At 51.7% G+C, this 21,505-nt stretch overlaps 1 protein-coding gene and 1 long non-coding RNA gene across 5 annotated transcripts in view; one reads left to right on the top strand and one right to left on the bottom strand.

Moving 5' to 3' along the window:
* Positions 1 to 12,483, bottom strand: part of PRDM11 (PR/SET domain 11) — an 88,530-nt gene extending 76,047 nt beyond the window's left edge. Inside the window, exon 1 of one of the 2 annotated variants that reach the window (XM_055354732.2) lies at positions 12,395 to 12,483. The gene's annotated coding sequence lies outside the window, so the exon portion shown is untranslated. Of the gene's footprint in view, positions 1 to 11,690; positions 11,899 to 12,394 lie in introns of those variants that run through there. The other variant, XM_004050987.4, reaches the window with a different exon arrangement.
* A 1,078-nt stretch (positions 12,484 to 13,561) lies between these two features.
* LOC129525282 (uncharacterized) overlaps positions 13,562 to 21,505 on the top strand; it is a 41,288-nt gene continuing 33,344 nt past the window's right edge. For 2 of the 3 annotated variants that reach the window (XR_008669453.2, XR_008669452.2), the window contains exons 1-2: positions 13,562 to 14,216; positions 17,275 to 17,405. This is a non-coding gene — a long non-coding RNA (uncharacterized lncRNA). Of the gene's footprint in view, positions 14,217 to 14,281; positions 14,760 to 17,274; positions 17,406 to 21,505 lie in introns of those variants that run through there. The other variant, XR_008669454.2, reaches the window with a different exon arrangement.

Here is a 21,505-nt window from a genome sequence, read left to right as displayed (position 1 = left end):
GGCCCAGGAGGCAGCAGGCAGAGGGTTCTCCAGGATGGAAGGGTCCAGGAAGAAATGAGAGTGAGTCTAAAAGGGCAGAGGAGACTTTCTTGGCCACTGTCCTGGGCCTGGGGCCAGGGTGCTCAGGGAGGGCAGGGGAGCCACTGGCAGGTGCCAGGGAGGAGTCTGGTTTCTAACCGAAGCCCGGGGAGCAGACCCCTGGGAGCTGGGCCAGCGAGCGGGTCCTTTCCTCACCGGTAGCCCAGGGAACTGGGACAGGGCAGGCCACAGAACTAGGAAGGGGGGGCTCAAGGAGAGGGAGGGCGGAGCACGGTCCCCGGGAGAAGCCAAGACAGGCTGCGATGAGCAAAGGGGCCAGACTGTGCCCCTGGACCCGGACCCGGACAACCTTGGAGGATTTGATTGGGAGGTCTTGCTGAGAAGTAGCAGAAGCCATGCAGAACAGGCTCAGGGTGTCTGTCCTTAGATAAGGGGGGGCACCGAGAAGCAAGGAGGTCTCAGCAGGCCTGCACAGTGAAAGGATCAGCTTTGGGGAAGGGTAGAGCAGAAAGACGAAGCCTGAGTTAGGCTCAGCTGTCCCAGGGCCTGCTCCCCAGCTCCCGTCAGGGAGGCCCTCGCTCTATGGCAAGTCGTGAGTTCAGTGTGGGACCAACCAAGTCGGGTACAGCAGACAGGGTGAGGACTCTAATCCTGAGCCTCCACACATGACCAAGACCACTGTTAAAACTAAGGCACCTCAACAACTCCTGCCTTCCTGGCCCTGAAGCCAGAGCCTGGACAGAGAAGAATGCCTGCCCAGCCCCGTTCTGTAGGACCCCAGGCAGCTGGACTCCCTGTTGAACAGCAGCCAGACAGCCCGGCCTGCTGCTGGGGCCCAGCCTGTCTGGGAGCTGCAGGGAGGGAGGCAGGGGCTGGGCCACCCTGAACTGGGGCCCCAGAGGAGGGTGGAGGTGGGGCAGGCAGGAGAGGCGCTTCCAACAGTTCCTTCCCAGGCAGGCCCTCCGTGGGCTTGTGGCCACATGCAGGCCCAGGCACACCTTGGTCTGTTCCCAGCAGCCCTGGGACAGGGCAGGTCAGTTACTCTAGGGACAGGAGGCTGTGACAGAGTTGAAGACCAGCGACTCCCTGACACTGCACTGTCTGCTTTGAGCTGGGCTGGGTTGGGACTGACTTTAACTTTCCCTCGCTACCTCAACCAGATATTTGCTCCTAAGGCCACAGAGGCAGGTCTCAGCCCTGGCCCATCAGAGGATCCATGCAGGAAGCCACTTCAGCCTGCTGCCCACTGCTCACCTCCTGCACAGACCCCATGCCATCAGAGACCAGGTACCCAGGGCCTGGGCAATGGCCCAACCTCAGCTCAAACTTCAGCCCTCCCTTCTGACAGCTTTCCCTGAACACGGCTCTGGACTGTACCCCAAACTGTACCCAGCACCCATTTGACAGCCCACCAGTCCACGTTCCTGCAGCTCTAGTAGGACAGGCAGTGTGGACAAGAGAGTTCTGCCATGGCCAGCCCGTGACCCCAGGTGTGACCCCACCAACAAGGCCAGCCTGGAAGGGCCATGCTGCTCACACCTGAGGGCTGCCTGCCCATCAGCCAGGACCGACTCAGGGGACAAAGAGAGGCCTGTGCATCAGCAACCTACTCCACAAGACACAATCGAGGAACAGCCTTCTGGGAGGTTGGCGGTGGAAAGGAAGCACACACCTGGATGGCCTCTTTGGTGCTCTAAGGCATAGGTCCCCAACCCCTGGACCACGGATGGATACTGATCCATAACCTGTTAGGAACCAGGCTGCAGAGCAGGAGGCGAGTGGCAGGCGAGCTAGCAGGCATTACCGCCTGAGCTCTGCCTCCTGTCAGATCAGAGGCAGCATTAGATTATCACAGGACGCGAACCCTACCATGAACTGCGCATGCGAGGGCTCTGGGAGTGTGCTCCTTATGAGAACTGAACGAATGCCTGATGATCCGAGGTGAAACAGTTGATTATCTGAAGTGGAATAGTTTCATCCCCAAACCATCCTCCCCGACCCCGTCCATGGAAAAATTGTCTTCCATGAAATGGTCCCTTGTGCCCCAAAGGTTGGAGACCACTGCTGTAAGCCACCTACTCAGCCATGGCCACCTCAAGTCCACTGCCACCTGGACAGAGTTTCTGTAGCGCAAAGCTAACTACTTCTCTCCCCTGCTTACAAACCACCGACAGCTCCCCCGTGCCTCCAGGGCAAAGTCTCAATTCCTTCACACGGCATTCAAGGCCCTCCCGGCCTGGCCCCCACCTGCCTCTCCCCAGCCATCTCCAATGCTTCTTTGAACACCCATGACCGCTTGCCATTCCTGAACCATGGGGTCCTCCTGTTCCTGCCTTTGCACATACTGTTCCCAGTGCCTAAAATGCCCTTCCCTCTCCCTCCGCCTGGCAAACCCCCGCTCCTCCCTCAAGGTCCAGCTCATCATCACCTCCTCTGGTAAGCCTAATCAGATCCTCCCTCTCGACCTCCAGGGCGAAATGACTTGCCCTCCTCTGCCCCATATCCATGAGCAAGCCAGGCGCATCCTACCTTCAATCCCAAGACCCAGGCAAGAGCTGCTCAAGAAATTTGAGGTGAAGTGACCTCTTTACTTTTTAAGTTTTCCAATCTGATGCCAACAGATATTTTTGTGAAATAAAATTAAAAATGATGTGGCAATGTCAAGTTGCCAAACAAGTTTCTCAAGGCTTTCTCTCTAAGTCTGCATGTCTCTCACCATACACCCATCCAGCATAGCTCAGGATGGGCAGAGGTCTGCGGACCACGGTCTCCATTGCCTGGCAGAGCCACTGTGCTCCCAGTGTTCCAAGAGGAACCTGGTGCAGGGCCCATCAAGAGTCAGGTGTGTATGTCTGGACCCCAGAGCACAAGGGGCCGCTCCATGAACATCTGCTGACCCAGACAATGGATGGGAAGGTCTGAAAATGCTGTAACATGGCCGGTCCTTATGCTAGGCCTCCCCATTCTTCAAGTGGCCACATAAAGGCACAGAGAGGGTGACCTGCCCGAGCCACAGTGGCTCATATGCTGTACTTTCTTTACACTGCCCATCATCTCAGGGGAAGGAACTTGGAATCTGTAAGTTAGCCATCCAAACTCCTGCCCAGCATGGATGGCTGACCTTATCTCCCACTGCAGTCCCAGCAAGCCAGTCCCATGCTGTGATAAAGAGCTCAGACTCTGGAATCAGACAGACCTAGGTTCATATCCTGGCTCAGCCTTTCATAGCTGTGTGACCTTAGGTGAGTCACCTCACTTCTCTGGGCCTCAATGTTACCTCTGTAAACTGCACCTAATAACACTAGCATCATGGGACAGCTATGAGGGTTGAATGGAACATGCCCGTCCACACTCATCTGGGCTCGGCTGTCGCTGATGTTTATAAAAGGCCCAGGGTCTGGCAGCAAGACACTCTGTCCTGGATCCTCCTTTTCTGCTTGCTCTTCTGGAGACCCAATATCTCCTCTCTGGGGTCAAGAGAGACTGCTGGTTTCCCTGGCTGCTAAGCTTGCTGATTTCCCTTGAGGACTTCACCTCCCTGCCCTCTGCCTCCCTCAGGCTAAGGGGCTTTTCCTTCCTCCCTCTCCACCCCTCCTTGAGGCACCACGGCACCCCCTCTCCAAATGCAAACCCCCTCTGGCTGGTCTTTCTTTCTCTTGGAACACAGCGGCCTAAAGAGGGGCACCCCTGGCCCCTGGGAAAATGCCACTCTGTTTGGGTTGGAACAGTAAAGGGCTGTGAGGTCAGGGACAAGCCCCAGCCAACCACCTCCCGGCAACCCCCAGAGCCCGCCCTCTCTGTACCTTGGGCCATGACGGTGCTGAGTCTGCCCTGGCTGGGTCCCAGTCGGCTGCTCCCACGAGAAGCTCACTTCCTTCTGGGGCTGAGGGTCTGGTGGGCTCCTCCCCATGCCCCTCGGCCGTCCTGGAGCCTCCTAAGCCGGCCATCTCCATCCCCTGGCATCGGGCAGCCAGATCCTTTCCTGGCCCTCACCCCTTTCCCTTGGGGAAAGTGAGAGATAGTGGGAGAAGCCACTCCGGGAAAGCTGACATTGTGGGGGCGGTTCCATATTTACTTGCTCAGTGACGTCCATACCAGCCCAGCTCAGTGCCCTAGTCAAAGTGATCCTCCTGCCTGCTGGGCCCACTCTCGCCCTCAACTCTGACACAAGCCTGGGGGAAGGCGCCCACCGGCCACTACCCCCCTTTCTACCCCAAGCTCCTTCCAGCCACACTCCCTGCAGTAGCTGGACAATCTCTCTGTTTGGGAAGCAGGGTACAGAGGCTACAACAACACTCTCTGGGGTCCCCATTCTGCTCTGATTCCAGAAGGACTGGGGTGCAGAGGAAGGGGTGCTAGATTTGGGGTTAGAATGTTAGCTTGGTTACTTCCTGAACTGTATGAGCTCTAAGTCACTTCCCCTCTCTGAGCCTCAGTTTTCTGAGCTGTAAAATGGGGGTTTTAAGAGCCAACCTGCCTGGGCTAGTAATCGGGGATCGGGAGAAGGTGCAGTTGGGAGGAGGAGAGTTCTGGTTGCTCTTATGGATCAGATGAGGCAGGGGAGACAGGACTGGAAGGGAAAGCTCTAGAAGGCACTGAAGGCTCCAGAGGCCTGGGGTGCCTCACTTTGCAAGCAGGGACCCCCCTACCACTAGCACCAACCCCTGATCTAAGGCTGCTGCTTGGGAGCAGATGGGCAGCAGCTATCTGCCCCCACCCCTACTCCACTTCCCGTACCCACTATCATTTCAGCGGAGGCTCCTGGTCTGTTTGAATGTGTTCGCAACTTCTGACCTGTGAGGTTCCTGGGATGGGGAGAAGGTCTGAAACCAACACTCTATAAATCAAATCCTACTTTTATTGATGTATTATTTTTTGAGACAGGGTCTCACTCTGTCTCCCAGGCAGGAGTACAGTGGTGCGATCTCAGCTCATCACAGCCTCGATCTCCCAGGGTCCAGTGATCTTCCTGCCTCAGCCTCCCAAGTTGCTGGGACTACAGGCACACATCACCAAACCCAGGTAATTTTGTTCATTTTTTGTAAATACAGGGTCTTACTATGTTGCCCAGGCTGGTCTCAAACTCCTGGACTCAAGCGATCCTCCCACCTCAGCCTCCCAAAGTGCTGGGATTATAGGCATGAGCCACTGTGCCCAGCCCAAATCCTATTTTTAAATCACCCAAGAAACCTTCTGGGAATTATTATGTAATACAAATAGGCAACCTCAAAGGCTTCCTTTATCAATGTGGTCTTCTTAAGAAGATTGGAAAAATGAGATGATAGCTGTGTGATCTTCAGTTGGTCATGTAACCTCTCTGAGCCCCAAGGTTCCTCATCCATATGTGGATGCGGGAGTAACCTCACGGGGCTGTTGTCAGTGTCCTGGTGCTCCATACATGTTCCTTCTACCTGTTTACTGCCCCAGAGATAACAGCACCTTAAACTCAGTCCTGCAAACACAGAGGAAAAAATCTTCCACAGAATGTAGGGCAGGACTGATATTACTGAGTCCATTTACAGAAAGGAAACTGAGGCGCAGTTAAATATTTGGCCTTGAACACAAGACAGTGGGGCACCATGAGTGTCTGAGGCTGTGGCCAGATCAACTTTAAGTACAGATATGCTCACTGTCTCGTATTCAGGCACTGCTGTCCCATCCCCAGCAAGAGGCATGAGAGGACCCCCATGCCTCCCCCATGTCCACTGGCCTCACACCCAGGAGATGGCCCAAGACTGGCCCTAAGCCATTCACTGGTGCTCCGTCTTTCTCCGGAGCTGTCCATGCAGCCCTTGGAGGCCAGTAGTGGCATCGCCCCCGTTCTGCAAATGAGAAAATGGGTAACTCCAAGAGGGACAGCCTCCTGCTCAGATCTCACCGCTATCTGGTGCCAGAAGCAGGACTGAACCTGGGGCCCACGCCCTCTCCAGGGAACAGTGTGGACCCCACCAGCTGGCTCCCTGGCTCCTTCTCAGTTCCCTTTCTCTGCCAAGGGACCAGCCTAAGGCACTTTGCTGGATTTTATCTGCGGGTCCCCTCGCTACTCAGAAGCATAAGTCAGGCACACTCGGGGAAACAACTGGCCTCCAGAACCAAGCCCCAACCCATCTGCTCTGACCTTCGCTGTAGAGGGCCAAATCCCCCTACTTTTCCCTGGGAATGGTCACTCTCAGCTCTCACCTTCATCCTCTCCTACGTCAATTACTACGACAGCCTCTTATTTGGCCTCCCTGCCTCCAGCCTTATGCCCAAGCTGCTGCTGTTTTTCGGAACATGGATCTGATCACCATGTCAGCTTCCTCCTCATAAAACCCTCTGAGGCTCCCTGTGGCCCAACAGACAGAGTGTAAACTCCTCAGCACAGCAGTCAGGACCTGTTACAGCCTAGTCAAGGCCAAGTATCCGGGTTAGGCCGGAGGGCTCAGGAATCAGGTGCCCTGAGTTTGAATTTCATCACCAACTGTGAAACCGTGGGCAAGTGATGCTACCTCTCTGAGTCTCAGTTTCCTAAACTGTAGAATGGGGAAATAACAATACCATGATCAGGACATCACTGTGAAGATTTAAAAAGACAAAGCAGATAAAGCACTTTGAACACAGTAAGGGCTCAATTAATTCACTCATTCCACAAGTATTTGAGGCTCTAGTTACCATATGGCATATACTATTCATACAGCAGTGAACAAAAGTAACAAAAATCCCAGCTCTCTGGGAACTTGCATTAAAATGATGGGAGGCAGACAGAAAACAAAATAAAAAAGTAAAACATGGGGCATGGGATAAGTGCTATGCACTAAAGAGAAAAAAGCAGGAAGCAGAGAGAGGGTGTTGGGGTGGGTTGCAATTTTAAACAAGAAAGTACCCATGGCCAGGCCCGGTAGTTCACACCTGTAATCCCAACACTTTGGGAGACTGAGGCAGGTGGATCACTTGAGGTCGGGAGTTCAAGACCAGCCTGGCCAACTGGTGAGACCCCAGTCTCTACTGAAAATACAAAAAATAGCCAAGTGTGGTGGTATGTGCCTGTAGTCCCAGCTACTCGGGGGCTGAGGCAGAAGAATCACTTGAACCCAGAAGGCGGAGGTTGCAATGAGCTGAGATCATGCCATTGCATTCTAACTTGGGTGACAGAGTAAGACCCTGTCTCAAATAAATAAATAAATAAATGTGCCCATGAGTAGGTAGTATTTGAGCAAAAGTCCTGGGGGAGGCAAGGGGGCACGCCATGGAGATAACTGGGGTAAGAGTGATCTAGGGAGAGGATGCAACCAATGCCGAGGACCAGGATTAGTGTTACTCATACTATTATTGTTATTTTCTTTCCAGCCTCATCCACCTCCATCTCCTCCCCTTACACCTACTCTCTACCCGAATGAACTACTCCAGCCTCCCCAGTCCCTTACATGCATCCATGCTTCTGGACAAGCCATGCCCTGGGCCTGAAGCCTCTCCCCTCCTGTGCTATCCAAATCCTATTCACTCTCCAAAGGCCAGCCTAAAGGCCTCCTCCTCAGCGAAGCTTTCCCTGACTTATAGTCAGTGGTTGTCTCCTTCGCATCCTTCTGCTGTAAGCTGCAACTGCCTGGTTATTTGCCTATCTCCCAGGCTGATCTGTGAGCTCTGGAAGGGCAAGGACTAACTTGCACGTGGTACCCCCTAGGCCCAGCACAGTGCCTGGCACAGCAATGGCATACATGTCCTGACCACCTGGTCAATGAATGAAGGACTGAATGATACCCAGATGGGGGTCCAGGCCTCCCCACTTACAGAGCCACAGTCTGGGGACACCACCAGCGATGTGGCTGCATTAAGTGAACATTGGCCTTTTCAACACAGAGACAAATCTGCAATAGGAAACAGGCTTTTAAGAAAACAACAGCACAATTTTCTTTTTTCTTTCTGCACGGCTTGTTTTTCCAGCACAGCTCCAGGGTCAGCTGTCGGGAAGCCCCTCCCAGGCCTCACTCTGAGAACATGGGGCTCTGCGGCCTCCATGGAGTCTCAGCCTCCAGCAGGAGGTAGAGATGCACCAGGCAGTTTTAGACCAGCCCTGGCACCAGGGCCACCAGTCACCTCTGAGCCAAGAACCCCATGCTTAAACCCTGATGTTAGGTAGGTGTTACCCCACTGGAGGCCCGCTCTCCCATGACAGCTTTATAACCCCACATGATGCTTCCAAATGGGTTTGGGGTTCTCTGCCCTCACTCCAAGAAGGCATACCAAGGAGATGGCCTCAGACTGCCAGGGTTCTAATCCTGGCCACACCATTAACCCTGGGTCCCTTACCTCATCTTTCGTAGCCATAGTCTCTCAATCTGTGAAACAGAAATAATATCTACCTTGTGGAGCTGTTTTCAGTGCAGGGTATGTGACATGCTTAGAACCACAGATAGCACACAATAAGCCCTCAAAAAACATTAGCTGCCATCATCAACATCTTCTTCTTCCTCTTCATCTTCCCCAGATCTCCTGTTCTGCAGCCCCTTCACTGAATCATATACTATCTAGATGAGCAGGGACCTCGAGTCAATGTTGAATCTCATCCTCTTGCTTTCCTGGAATATCCTATGCTACATCCCTGGCACACAGTCCCCCTGGGCCATGGACACCAGTAAGGATGGGGAACGTACCATCTGTACTCTACAAGCCAGTCATTTTGCCAGCTATGCCTAACACCTCCTTCCGGCTGGACCCACCAGCCCGCAGCTCAGGGAAGTGGTGTTCCCTCATCCTGTCCCCAGCCCTCAGCACACAGTGGGCCTTCTATCTATGCTTAAGGATTCAACAGAAGGTGTTTGGTGAGCAACTCTCAAGTGCAAACCCAACAGCACACTCAAAGCAACCCTGGTAGAGTCTGATGGAAGAGCAAGGCTGCAACCAAATCATTACACCAATAAGTGGGAAATTGCTATGGATGTGAGTGCTCCAAAGGAGAGGTAGGTGGGCCAAGAAAGCTATAAAGAAGGGAATTCAGCCTAATCAGGGAGGGCTTCCCTGAAGAGGGGATGTGAAGATGGAGGAGGAAGGATGAGGAGGCCTCATCGGGAGAGGGGGTGGAATGCAAGGTCAGGGCAGAAGGAACAGCATGAGGAAGGCCCATGTGAGGCAGAACATGACAAATGGGAGGGACAAAAGATGGTGTCCCTGCAGAGACTGGAGGGCAGCTGGATTTCTGTCATTCTCCTCACAGCAGGGGGAGTCCCTGAAGGTCTTTCAGGCAGGGGTTTATAAGCTCAGATATGCATGTCGAAAAGATCACCCTAGCTGCTTTCCAAGTCAGGGTCCTCTCTCTGTGCATTAACTGCACATGCACTACTTGTCTCTCTGCCTAAAATGCCTCTCTAGTCCCTGCATCGGTCAGCACAGGCTAAGTTATGCTGCAGTAACAAACAGCCCCAACAGCTCAGCAGTTTAAAACAGCAAAGGTTTAGTTATCACTCATGTTGCATGTCCATCATGGGTCACCAAGGGCTTCACTCACGGAGTGACACAGGGACTCAGGCTGGCAGCAGCCACCACCATCCCGCCTTACTACCAGTTGCCATGCCACAGGGAAAGTGCACTGTGGAGGGTCTCACACCAGCAATTAAATGCTGTGGCCCAGAAGTGACGTGTATCACTGTCATTTATAATTCACCAGCCAGTCATGGGGCCCCCACCCAAGCGCAGGTAGAGCTCCAGTCAACCTACTGTGGAACTGGAAGAACCGGAAATAGTAAGAGGAAAGCACTAAGGACCACCAGACACTCCCATCCCACTATGCCCTTTGCTAACCTTAATTCATTCATTAGATGACAACAGCTCAAGGATTTGAGGAGGAAAGGCCAGCCTATGTAGGAGAGATCGGGGTATGGAGTTCAGAGAGATCTAGGAGAGGATAGAAGATGAGGTCAAGGGCAGGGGCCAGATCATTCGGAAGCTTTTAGGTCACTACACCAATTTGGTTCTTTATCCCCAACACACTGGAAAGACTTCTAGGTGTTTAAAGCAGGAAATGGGATGCCTGACATGATCCTATTTGGAATGGATCACTCTGACTGCCATGAGGGGGAGGTTGCAGGTAGACATTAGGAGGCTCTTGCTGTTGTCCTGGGGAGAGACAGCAATGGCTTGACTACAACACTGGGGAAGAGGGGATGGAGAGAAGTGGATGGGTTCATTTGAGAGGATAAAGTTATCTGGGTCCGGAGATGGAGTAGATTGGGGTGAGAGAGACAGAGACACCAAGGCTTCTGCCTTAAAGAGTAGTGGGACAGTGTGCTCTTGGCCAAGATCAGAGCCATAGAGGAGGTTTAGAGAGGAAGATTATGGACACCTTTGGCCACTGTGGGTTTGTCATGCCTATGAGACAGCCAAGAGAGCAGGCCAAGAAGGCAGCTGAATCCACAGGCAGGACTCCTGACTCCTACCCCAGTGTTCTTTACTTCATACTTGCCAACAACCTGGAACCAGGGAAACTCCCTGTAAGTCCAGGAGAGGGCAGATCCAAATAGGAGAAATCCTACTTGACACCAAGGAGAAGAAATTGATGGAATACATCAACCCAAGAAGTCTAGACGACAGAACTGTAACTCAGGTCAAATGAGTCCGTAAGTGCAGAGGTGATGGCTATCATGACCAATCTAGGACTCCTGGGACAAATGAGGGGAGTCCCTCATCTTTGAGAACGTCACCAGGGAAGGAAACAAGACCCTGCCACCAGCTGTTCCTTGGGGCCCTGTCAGTTTGAGACTGGATGGACCACGGTGGGGTCTGTGGGGGCAATTCTGATATTCCCAGGTCAGTACCTTCTGCCGTGATTCTGGGGGAGAACACTTCTTAAACAGTATGCCAGGCCCTGGAACAGGCATTTCATCTTTGCTATCTCATTTAATTTCACAACTGCCTTGCCAGGCAGGTTTTGTTGGACTCAGGGATGGAGACACAAGGCTCAGAGAGGCCAAAGACAACGATGTGAAGTCCAAAGTCAGACAGTGACTATGAGGAGGAGGTAGAATTCAAAGAGAGAAAGCCTTTCCATTAAACTGAATACAGCAAGAGGTCTGGGTTCTATTCCCAGAAGGGGAGGTTTCTACACGTGCCCTATAGAACTCTGCTTGTCCACCTTTCAGAGACTCGGCGGGCAAAGACTGTGCCCTGCTCCCCAACCATGACCCTACACCTCCAACAATGACCCTAGGAAAGCCCGAACCTTCCTCCCTCCCAAGAGGAAATGTGGGCAAGGACCAGCTTGGGTGCTACAGGCATCATGCTCCACAGAAAATTCTTCTGTCCCCAAACCCCCGAAGTTTATAGGGTTTCCAGGTACCAAGAGCAATCTCTCATCATTGCCTCCTGGCCCCACGCACAAAGGGCTGGGTGTGTTTCCTTACAGCCACTCTACATTATACAGCACAGCCTTTCTCCACACGAAGCAAACGTCTAGGAAAGAGGAGAGGTTTCACATTTTTCTCCCCTAAATCCCAGCCCAGCCTGGGGGGTTCTAAGCCCCCATCTCCCAACTGGGCTCTAGACACACACCAGCAATTTTTCACCAGCATCGCCCAAGACATTGGTATTCTCTTTGCAGCGACTCGCCTAGAGCACGCTGGCCTTGACCGGAGAGAGGTCATTGGCCGCTAAGTTTCTGCAGTTTCTGCATAGGAGAGTACCTTGGGGACTGCGAGTGGGGGGTGGAGGCTACGCTCCGGAGAGGTTTCCCGAAGAGTCTACACCGCAACTGACACTTAAAACGCATTCCAGAAATGCCCTCCGGCTCGGCCACGCTTCGCGGGCAATCGCGAACCGCGATGGAGAAGGCTTCGTTGCATCCCAAAGGACGCCTCCCACCTTCATCCCCGAGCCCCCCGCAGCAGCCCACGGCGCGGGGCCGAGGGCGTCCGAGAGAACTAGGCCGGCGGCCGCGGCGAGCCCTCTGGCGTCGGCGTCCGCGCCCCGCCCCGCCCGTGTCACCGCGTTCTCATTCCGAGCGCTCGGCCGGGGCCGCCACTCCCATTGGTCGGCGGCCACGTCCGTCAGCGGGCGCGCCGCTTGCGGAGAGAAAAGGCTACATTGTAACAAGGCGAGGAGCGAGCGAACTGGGAGGAAGGAGGCGGAGGGCGGCCCCCGGCTCCCGCGGGGGCGGCAGCTACCTGCCGAGGGTTCACCCACCTCGCGGCCACGGCGGGCCGCCCCCCACCCCGCGCCCGCGCCGCCCGGACCCCCGCCCCGCGCCCGCGCCGAGACCCCCGGCCGCCCACGCCCCCAGCCGCCGCTCCCGGCCCCCGCACCGGCGGCCCCCGCGCTCGCTGGCAAACTGCCGAGCGCTCTCCGAAGCCATTTTCAATGGCCACATTGGCTACCGGGGCTGACTCACCTTCCCGGGAATGCTGCGGCAGCCGCGGGGCCCGGGCGGCGAGGGCGGCCCGGCGGGCGGCTCGGCGGAGGCGGCGCGGCCTCGGCTGGCGGCCCCCGCGGCGGGAGCGGCCGCGCTGCGGGCGCGCTGGTCCCCGGCGAGGCAAAGTTTCAGCGCCAGCCTCGGCGCGGCGGCGGCGGCGACTCGCTGCTGCTCTCCTCCCCTGCTTTGACCACCATCTTATTAGTACAGGAAATGACATGGAAAACGGAAGAAAGCGGCGTTTGGGGCAGACGCGGACCCCCCAATTCAGGGGCCGGAGCCGGGACTCACCAGCCGCGTCCCGACCCGGCCCCGGAGAAAACTCCCGGGGCCCCTTAGGCCCGCGCCCTGCCCAGAGGGGGGAACCCGGCTCTCCAAACCCAAAGGGAGAGGGAGCGTTTTATAATCCAGCCCGTGGAGAAATCGAGAAAAAAATAGATGAAAAAAAGAAAAGATTAAGAGAGAACTTTCGAACTGGGATACTCTTTTGGGGTCGGCAGTAAAAGTTCTCAAATTTTAAAAAAGTCATTGCGAGGGGGGCTCCCTGACTCTCCCGGTCGCGTGGCTGTCCATTTGGAACCAAATAGTCGGGGGGAGTCGACGCGTTTGGATTTTTAACCCTTTCAGGGCTCCGCGGCTGGCCCCCTCCCGGTCCCATTTAACCCTTTGAATGCTCAGCAGTTTGGAGATACAAACTGAAGTTGCGAAACGCAGGCGTCCCGCGAAGGCTGAGGGTGCGGGGCTTGGGGTTCGTTAAAAATATTAACTCTTTATGTGGGGTTGCGGTTTTGTAGTCACGAATCGCACATGTTCTTCAACTCAAAATATGTTACAGAGGGAGAGAGATTCTGAGAACTGGAGGGGCTGGTCCCTGGCTGGCTTGGAAAAGATGTTTAAGCGGCATTCACTTGCTCGATTCCTCAGTTTCTCCATCTGTGAAATGGGATTCGACATCACTGAGAGGGGGTGAAGAGGGAAAGACTGGGCCGGGGGTGGAATTGTCAGAGTGCTTGAGTGCTTGACATGCTTTCCTGAGCGCCTGGAAAACTGACAGGTTGTGATGGGGCTGGAAGCCCTGGAGGAGGGCAAGGGACACTGCAGGGTGGCGTAACCAGGACAACCATTCCCCAATCAACCCCTTTCTCGTGGCGTCCTCTACAAGTCCTGTGGCCCAATGGCGACGTCTCTCCTACCAAGGGAGGATGCTCTGTGCAGGCTCCAAAATTGGGGCAGTAAACCCCAGTTGGTGATTCCCAGGAAGGCACCTGGGCGAGGCGCTGTCCAATGCTTCCCCCAAACATCCACAAAGCCCTGCAAGAGTTGCCCAGGAGGCCCCCAGAGGGTACTACCCCAGGGAAGCCTCCTCCCAAGGCAGAAGGAGTTCCGTGTCAACCTCGCTGCTGGCGATCCGCAGATGGGCGTTCATGGTCAGATGGGCGTTCATGGTCAGATGGGGGTGCTCATGGCTTTTGGAATCTGGATGTGGAGCTGGAGGCGGTGGGGGTGATGAGGGAGGGAGCACTGTGGGTACCACATCATTTGTTTCCCTTGACTCTGGCGTCACAAACACAGCTTCTTGGAATCTCATGCCTGTTACTGGCTGTGTGATCTGGAGCAACTGGCTTCTGCTCTCTGAGCCTTTATTTCCCACATCTGCAAAGTGGTGCACAGTAATACCGACGTTCCTGGCTCTGTGTAAGGAGCCATGAGAGTGTATTTAAAGGGCCCAGCACCCAGCTGCTCTCAGTAGATGCTCAAGAGACAGTAACAACCCTGTCATTATATGAGGTTCAATGCAACTGTAAGTTTCCTGAGTATTTCTCTGCTTGGTGCCAGGCAGAGTATCGGGTACTGGGGGACGGGGGTTGGGGGAGGGGTTCCACGATTAGAATGACAAGATCCTTCAGGCAGGTCTTGGTCTGCCCAAGAGATGAAGGCACTCGCAGATAACTTCAATTAATTCAGAACTGAATGCACCTCCAGTTGCACTGAGCATGGTTTTGGATGCCAATTGCCCGGCCGGGAAAAGAGCACTGAGGAAGGAGCCATTTGTTGTTCCTTTTGAGGAGAAAGATTCACCAAGGAAGTGATGTCAGAGGTAGGCCTGGAATTTCCACCAATGGTAGGATGGCATTGCCAGGAAGGCAAAGAGCAGAAGCAAAGACCTCGAGGCGTCAACCTACCCAGGGTGTTGGACATGTGTCCTGCAGTGACTGGGGTAGAGGGTGAGGCAGAGATATCGGAGATGAGGGCAAAAAGAGAAGTAGATAAAGGAGGGGTGTGGTCCCAGCCTCCAGAGAGCAAAAGGATCTTTAAGAGAATGAGCTGGCAAGTTGGAAGTGAGGTAAGGAGGGAATTTCTTGTGGCATTGGTTTTCTATTTAAATCTCCCCATCCATTTCTATCCTGGCTTCCTTTGCCAGGAAGCCGTAGGTCCTCAGCTGCATCTGTAGGGTGAGACTGGGTCCTCAGGCATTGCAGGCTGGGGAGTCAGCGCTTCAGGCGTCACACTGGGACTTGTCCAGGGGCTATGGGGAGCAAAGAGATGCGGTGTGATCCAGAGACCCAGGTCTGAGTCCCAACCTGTCGCCTGAAGCATTTGACTTGTCCTCTTTGGGGGCCAGTGTTTTCCTGCATGGCATGAAGAGTTGGGACCAGGGGTTCTATATTTTGCCCTCAAGAAACTGCCCCTGTAGTTACATAGTCGAGGCCAAGGCACAGGAAGTAATCTGAAACAAGGCTGGGGGAATTGTTGGAAACATCTCAGAAGGGAAGCCCTAGGCAGTTGGAGGGTTGACACATGTGCTCTGGGTCAATGTGGGCAGAAAGTGGGCAGAAAGTGGTCCCAGACCCTGAATGTGATCACCACGGACAAGCAGTCTAGACAAAGCACGTCTGGTGAGGAAGTGCCTCAGTTTCCCTCTGCGGGCTGAGTTGGGCCCGAAACTCAGAAGTAGGGATGAGATGAGAGCTCCACTGGCATTTCCTGAGAACTTAAGGAAAGGGGAAGGAGAACAGGATTGAAGCGAATAGGGCACATGGTACACACCTTCTGGGTTATTACCATCTATACTCAATAATCTCAATAATCCAAGAAGGATATCATCATCACTATTTTTTGCAGGCAGAGAAACCATGTTCAGAGAGGTTAAGAGACTTGCCCAAGGTCACACAGCTAGTTTGAGGCAGGGTGAGATTCAAACCTAGGTCTGCCTGACTCCATTGCTCAGTGTCATCTGCTCTTAGTCATTTCTGGTTCATTGTCCTTTTCCATAATGCAGCTTTTCAGCCTAATGGATGGTGAAATATTTCCTTAATTTCTCCCTTGAGCGTATCTCACAAAGAGGAGCTGACCAGAACTTTGTGATTCAAGGCCAGGTACATTATGACCTCTTCTTGCAAAAAATGTACTAACAATCCCAGTCACCTCTAGGTCCCTGTGAAGGCTACTGAGATACTCTAAATGAATAGAGTTCACCTCTTTGGAAGGAAAAGTCCACCTGAGGCCTTCCCTCCACCCCCTACTAATAATAATGACACCAAGCAAAATACTTCCTGTTAGCTCCAAGGTAAATGCCCCCTGGATCCTAGAAGGAAGAGTCACTGGGGATTCACTTCCACATTTGTTGTAAAACAAGGACATTGTTTATTGCACATATGACCTTTCCTGAAAGCACAAGGGCAAAATTTCAATAAGGATTTAGTACCTGGAAAAAACTAAGACTGAAACACACTGCATCTTCCCCCAAGGAACTGGCAAGCATCTTCCTTGCTAATAAGAGGAGCTCCGTAACTGATCAGCCTTCCCTTCTTGCACGGGTTGCCAGGAAGCTCAGAGCCAAATTCCACCTTCACTTCTAACAGCTTTGGCAGTTGCATCCTTATTACTGCTTTACTACTTCTAATCCTCCTGGCTCAGCCTTGTTTTCTCTGCCTTTTATTAAAGATGTTCCCCTTTTTAATGGTAAGAGATAAATGCTTTAAATAAATCCACATTTGGAAGAGCTGCTGAAGGGACCTGGATTCCACAGGCCTCACGTTAAGCTAGGCACAGTTCTGTTCTGATCTTGTCCATTCACCCAACAGCTGAGGAATCCCTCTCTTGGAAGGAAGGAGGGACTGGCTTAAGCCCAAGGAATTGCTCATCCAGCTGCTGACAGTGGCTAAGATCAAAATGCCTTGGGTCAGATCATTGTTGCCATTTTTTGCTCTACTGACAAGCAGCTTGCCTTGCTCCTACCAGCTCCCTGGGAGGCCCAAACCACTATCCCCTACCTGTGCTCCAGAAAATCTCCCCCGTTAGTCCCTCCTGTTGAGGCATGGAAAGGTGGAGAGGTATGGGAATAGTGGCGTGGGAGTGAGGGGCATCCCTAGATCATGAGGACAGGGAAGGCATCTCTGAGGAGGTGGCATTTCAGTGGGGGTCTTGCTAGATACAAAGGAGCCAGCTCCACCAAGAGTTGAGTAGCAGAATTCCTGGGAAGGGGACACAGCCAGTGCAAAGGCCCTGAGCAGGATGGAATTGGCTTGTTCTATGAAGTGGCAGAAGGCTAGTGTGCCCAGGGTGCAGTGTGGCAAGAAGGACAAGAAGCAGATGTGGGGAGAAGTGGGTGGGATCTCTGCCAGGGTTTTCCAGTTTGGCTTTCTCTGAAGTGCGGTGAAAGCCACTGGTATTTTTAAGCTGGGGAGACCCAGAACTTGATTTGTTTTCATGAGATCACCTTGGTTGCCATCTGGATGATAAACATTTACTGAGTCCCAGTGAGTTTGTAGACATGCTCATAAACCATCTCATTGAATTATCCCTGAATTCTAGATGAGATTGAAGCAAACATGTGTCTTTTTTTTCTGGCTTCCCAGCATCTGATTCCCCTTCCAGTGGCTGGAGAACATCCCACCTTCTGAGCCTTGGGGAGAAGCAGAGTGTGCCCTTTCTCTGCCCACTGGAGAAGCTGAAACAACAAAAACTCCCTTCCCTGGCCTCCCTGCAGGTAAGGCACTGGTCCGTGACCCAGGCTGTCAATCAGATGCATCTTCCTGACTTTGAATTGGGAGCTAGAGATAATAGAAGCATGGATCATGGACAGTCCTTTCAGGTATGGGTGAGGTGCAGTGCAGTCCGTTCTCAGGAGCAGTAATGTCAGTGGCTGGGTCCAACAGAGCTGTGGGCTAGGGCTGGTGGTGCAGGCTTTGGCATCTGTTGGTCAGGTTGGGGAGCAATGTCTTTACCACATCAGGTCTCTAGCATGATCTTGGCTGTGGCTCTGGCTGTGTGCACCCCACACCTGTTTCTCCAGCCTTCCAGAGGATCATGAGCTACCTGAAATCCTTTCACTGTGTTCCTTTTCAATTTACAAGTTGTCTATTGCTGCATAACCAATAGCCCGAAACTTAGCAGCTGAAGACAGTAAACATTTATTATCACACAGTTTCTGACAGGCCAGGAAAGCCACAGCCCTTTATAAACTAATTTCAGAAGTGACATGCCATCACTGCTGCCATATTCTGTGGTCACACAGACCAACCCTGGTACAGTGTGGGAGAGGACTACACGAGGGTGCAGCCACCAGGAGGAGGGATCCTTGGTGGTCACCTTGGAGGCTGGTGACCAAAATCAGCCAGAGCAATTTCTGTTGCTTGCAACATTAAAACCAAGACTTTATGGAGCTTGTAGATGATCACGCAGTTATTCACCAAAATTTCTTAACAGTGTGTCTAGCCAGGAGGATAGGCAAAGGAAACCCCCAGATATCAGCTGAGAGCCAGCGGTAGAGCTTGCCTTGTTAGACAGGACCTTGGCAGACTGGTAAAATCAAAGAGGTTGAAATCACTGATTAGAGTACAAGTTGTGGAGTACTCTTTCCAAACTTGAGACTCTGGGCAACTCTCTCCATTTTGGAAGACCTCAATGGTGTTGAGTATTGGAATTGATGGTTTCTACAGCACTCGTTCGGTCTCCTTGTCTGTAAATAGGGCTGGGAATGTTGGATTCAATCATCATTCAAGAGATGAAGTATGTTCTCAGTCTTGTAGAGGGATGCTAGAGAAAGGGATGGGGACTGGGGCATTAGAGAGGTTGTTTTTTTTTGTCCCAGGAGACTCCAGGAAGACTCCTGAATGCCACATACTCCTAAACCTGAGAGACCTTCATGCAGATTGGGGAGCAGCTTTAGGACTGCTGGGTGGAGCCACAATGAGACAGATAAGCTCCAGGAAAATAAGAACTGCTGAAACAATGGAGCCACCCAACAAAAATAGGGGCTGCCACTGCAAGTGGTGAGCTTCCTGTTACTGGAGGTGTGTAAGCCAAGGTTGGGGGCTCTTCTGAAGATGATTTATGCCCAGGTAGATGTTATGTTTAATGATCTCCAAAGTCCCACCATAGGGGAATATTCTTGATTCCAGAAATGGTGCAGCCACATTGCTGGTGGAGAGCACTGTCGTGAAAGAATAGAGCTCTGGGCCAGGAGCCAAGAGATGTGGGTTCTAGTACCACCCCTGTTATTTGACTCCTGGGGGACTACAGTCAGATCGTGTATCTGCTCAGAGCCTCACTGGTTTTCTCTCAATTTGTAAAGTGAGGGACCAGTTTCCACATGTCAATCCATACGGCCACCCTTGTCAGAGAACATTTCCCTTGTCCTTGAGAAGATGAAAACCATAAAGCAATGTAGCATTATTTTCATAAAGCTAAAGCTATTCAATTTAAAGGATGATCTTCATTTTGAGATAATATATTTCCTACTATTTTTGGTGTTCAAATGTCCTTTTTCTTTTATGCAAGGGTAATAATAGCATGTGTAGAAGATGAAAATGGTGTTATTGTTTTTCTGAGGGACCCTACTTGGCAAAATAAAAGGTTGACAAACCTACAGTAGTTCCCTCCAGTTATGAAAGTAAGAAATATAGGAATCACTGGGCTTAATGATTCCAAATAAACTTCAACATTGTTTCTCTCTCTTTCCCTGAACTCATCCCTCCATTTGTAAAACACTGATTGACACGTCAGACATGAGAGCCACTAAGATGAGTGAGACACCTACAGTCCCTTCCTATGTGAAGCTCAGAGTATCCCAAGGAAGACCAACACATAGGCATATAAACGAATGGATATTTAGGTTAGATCACATTTTTTATCATAAAAATACGGCAGTACACATCCTTAGTTGTATCTTTTGTTTGCTTCTCTGGTTATTCCCTTAAGATGAGTTCCCAAAATGAAATTTCAGGGTCAAAGGATATGCCCTGCTTTACATCCTAAAAACTTTGTGTGTGTGTGTGTGTGTGTGTGTGTGTATGTGTGTGTGTGTGTGTGTGTGAGTTGGAGTCTCGCCCTGTCACCCAGGCTGGAGTGCAGTGGTGCAATCTCTGCTCACTGCAAGCTCCGCCTTCCGGGTTCAAACGATTCTCCTGCCTCAGCCTCCCAAGTAGCTGGGATTAGAGAAGCCTGCCACCATGCCCAGCTAATTTTTGTGTTTTTAGTAGAGATGGGGTTTCACCATGTTGGCCAGGCTGGTCTTGAACTCCTGACCTCATGATCCATCTGCCTCGGCCTCCCAAAGTGCTGGAATTACAGGCGTGAGCCACTGCATAAAACATTTTGCCCAGTTGTCATAAAACATTTTGCCCAGTTGTCCTGCAAAGTGTTCGTGCCTGTGTCAGTTCTCATTGATTTTGTATGAGCCTGCTTGTTTCCCCGACACCCTTATGCTGAACACCATCAATCTGCTTAATCTTCAGTGGTTTGCTCTGCAACTGATGTATCTCATTGTTGTTTTAAATTATATGACACCACTAGCAAGATGAGCTTATTTTAATATGTTTACTCATCTTTCATGCCTCTTTTGCAAATTGCTTGATTATGTCCTTTGTCCATTTAAAATTGGGGCCCTTATTTTTCTTATTGATTTAGAAATGTAGTTTACATATTAAGGATAGCAAAATGCTTTGTTTGAAATATGTAATGCAGTTTTCTCAATGCAAACAATTTTTGTAACTTTATTTGTGATGTCTTTTGCTGTATGGAAATTTAGATGTTTTCTGTTTTTCCTTTATAGTTTTGCGAACATAGTTAGAAAGGCCTTCTTCAGTAAATTGTAAAAAAAAAAAATCTTAAGATTTTCTTCTGATTGCTCTTTTTGTTTGTTTGTTTAAATATCTGACACAGCTGGAATTTACTTTGGTGTAGAGTATAGCATAGGGATGTGACTTTATGTTTTCCTTAGTGGAGAGTTGCCCCAACACCAATTATAGAATAATCCATCTATTCCTCATTCTTTTGTAGTGTCATGTGTATCATGCACTAAATTTATTTATTTTTGAGACAAGTCTCGCTCTGTCACCCAGGCCGGAGTTCAGTGGCATGGTCATGGCTCCCTGCAGCCTCAACTTGTTAGGCTCAAGCGATCCTTCCACCTCAGTCTCCTAAGTAGCTGGGACTACAGGCACATGCCGCCATGCCTGTCTAATTTCTAAAAGTTTTTTATAGAGATGGGGTCTCACTATGTTCCCCAGGCTGGTCTTGCACTCCTGAGTATAAGTGATCCTCCCTCCTTGGCTGCCCAAGATACTAGGATTATAGGCGGGAGCACCACACCCAGCCTCCTTCCATTATTTTGAATGAATGCAATGTTTTCTCTTCTCTAAGAATATCTTTTTTTCCTTCTGTTCTCTGTATTACCTGCTTCTTCAAGTTTTTCCCCCCTGTTCATTGGGCTCCCTTTCAGGCAGTGGCTTTCTTCAAATATCTGGTGATCCTTGGCTGCCTTTTCATTTTTGAGAGCAAGTTACTCAACAAGCTTGGTACACCCAGGCGGTTGGGATTCACAGACTGAATGCTTTACTGGAGGGTGAAGCTGTGTTTTCCCCGTGTGGTGTAGGTCTTCCTTTCTTTAACAAAGAATGACCCTCCACTTTCTCACGTATGTGTGTGTGTGTGTGTGTGCGTGTGTGTATGTGTGCACGCAGAGGGAGGACACAAGGGTTGAGTCATAAGTCTAGTCCTGCTCTGACTTCAAGGTAATGCTGGGTCAGAAGGGATCTCTAATTTTGGACCCGAGTGGGGAAGGAACTGGAGGGCTCAAACAGCTCC

This window comes from Gorilla gorilla, chromosome 9 (assembly GCF_029281585.2).
Source record: "Gorilla gorilla gorilla isolate KB3781 chromosome 9, NHGRI_mGorGor1-v2.1_pri, whole genome shotgun sequence".
Lineage (NCBI taxonomy): Eukaryota > Metazoa > Chordata > Mammalia > Primates > Hominidae > Gorilla > Gorilla gorilla.
Note: the sequence above shows the minus strand (reverse complement) of the source record. Positions and strands in the feature narration are given on the sequence as shown.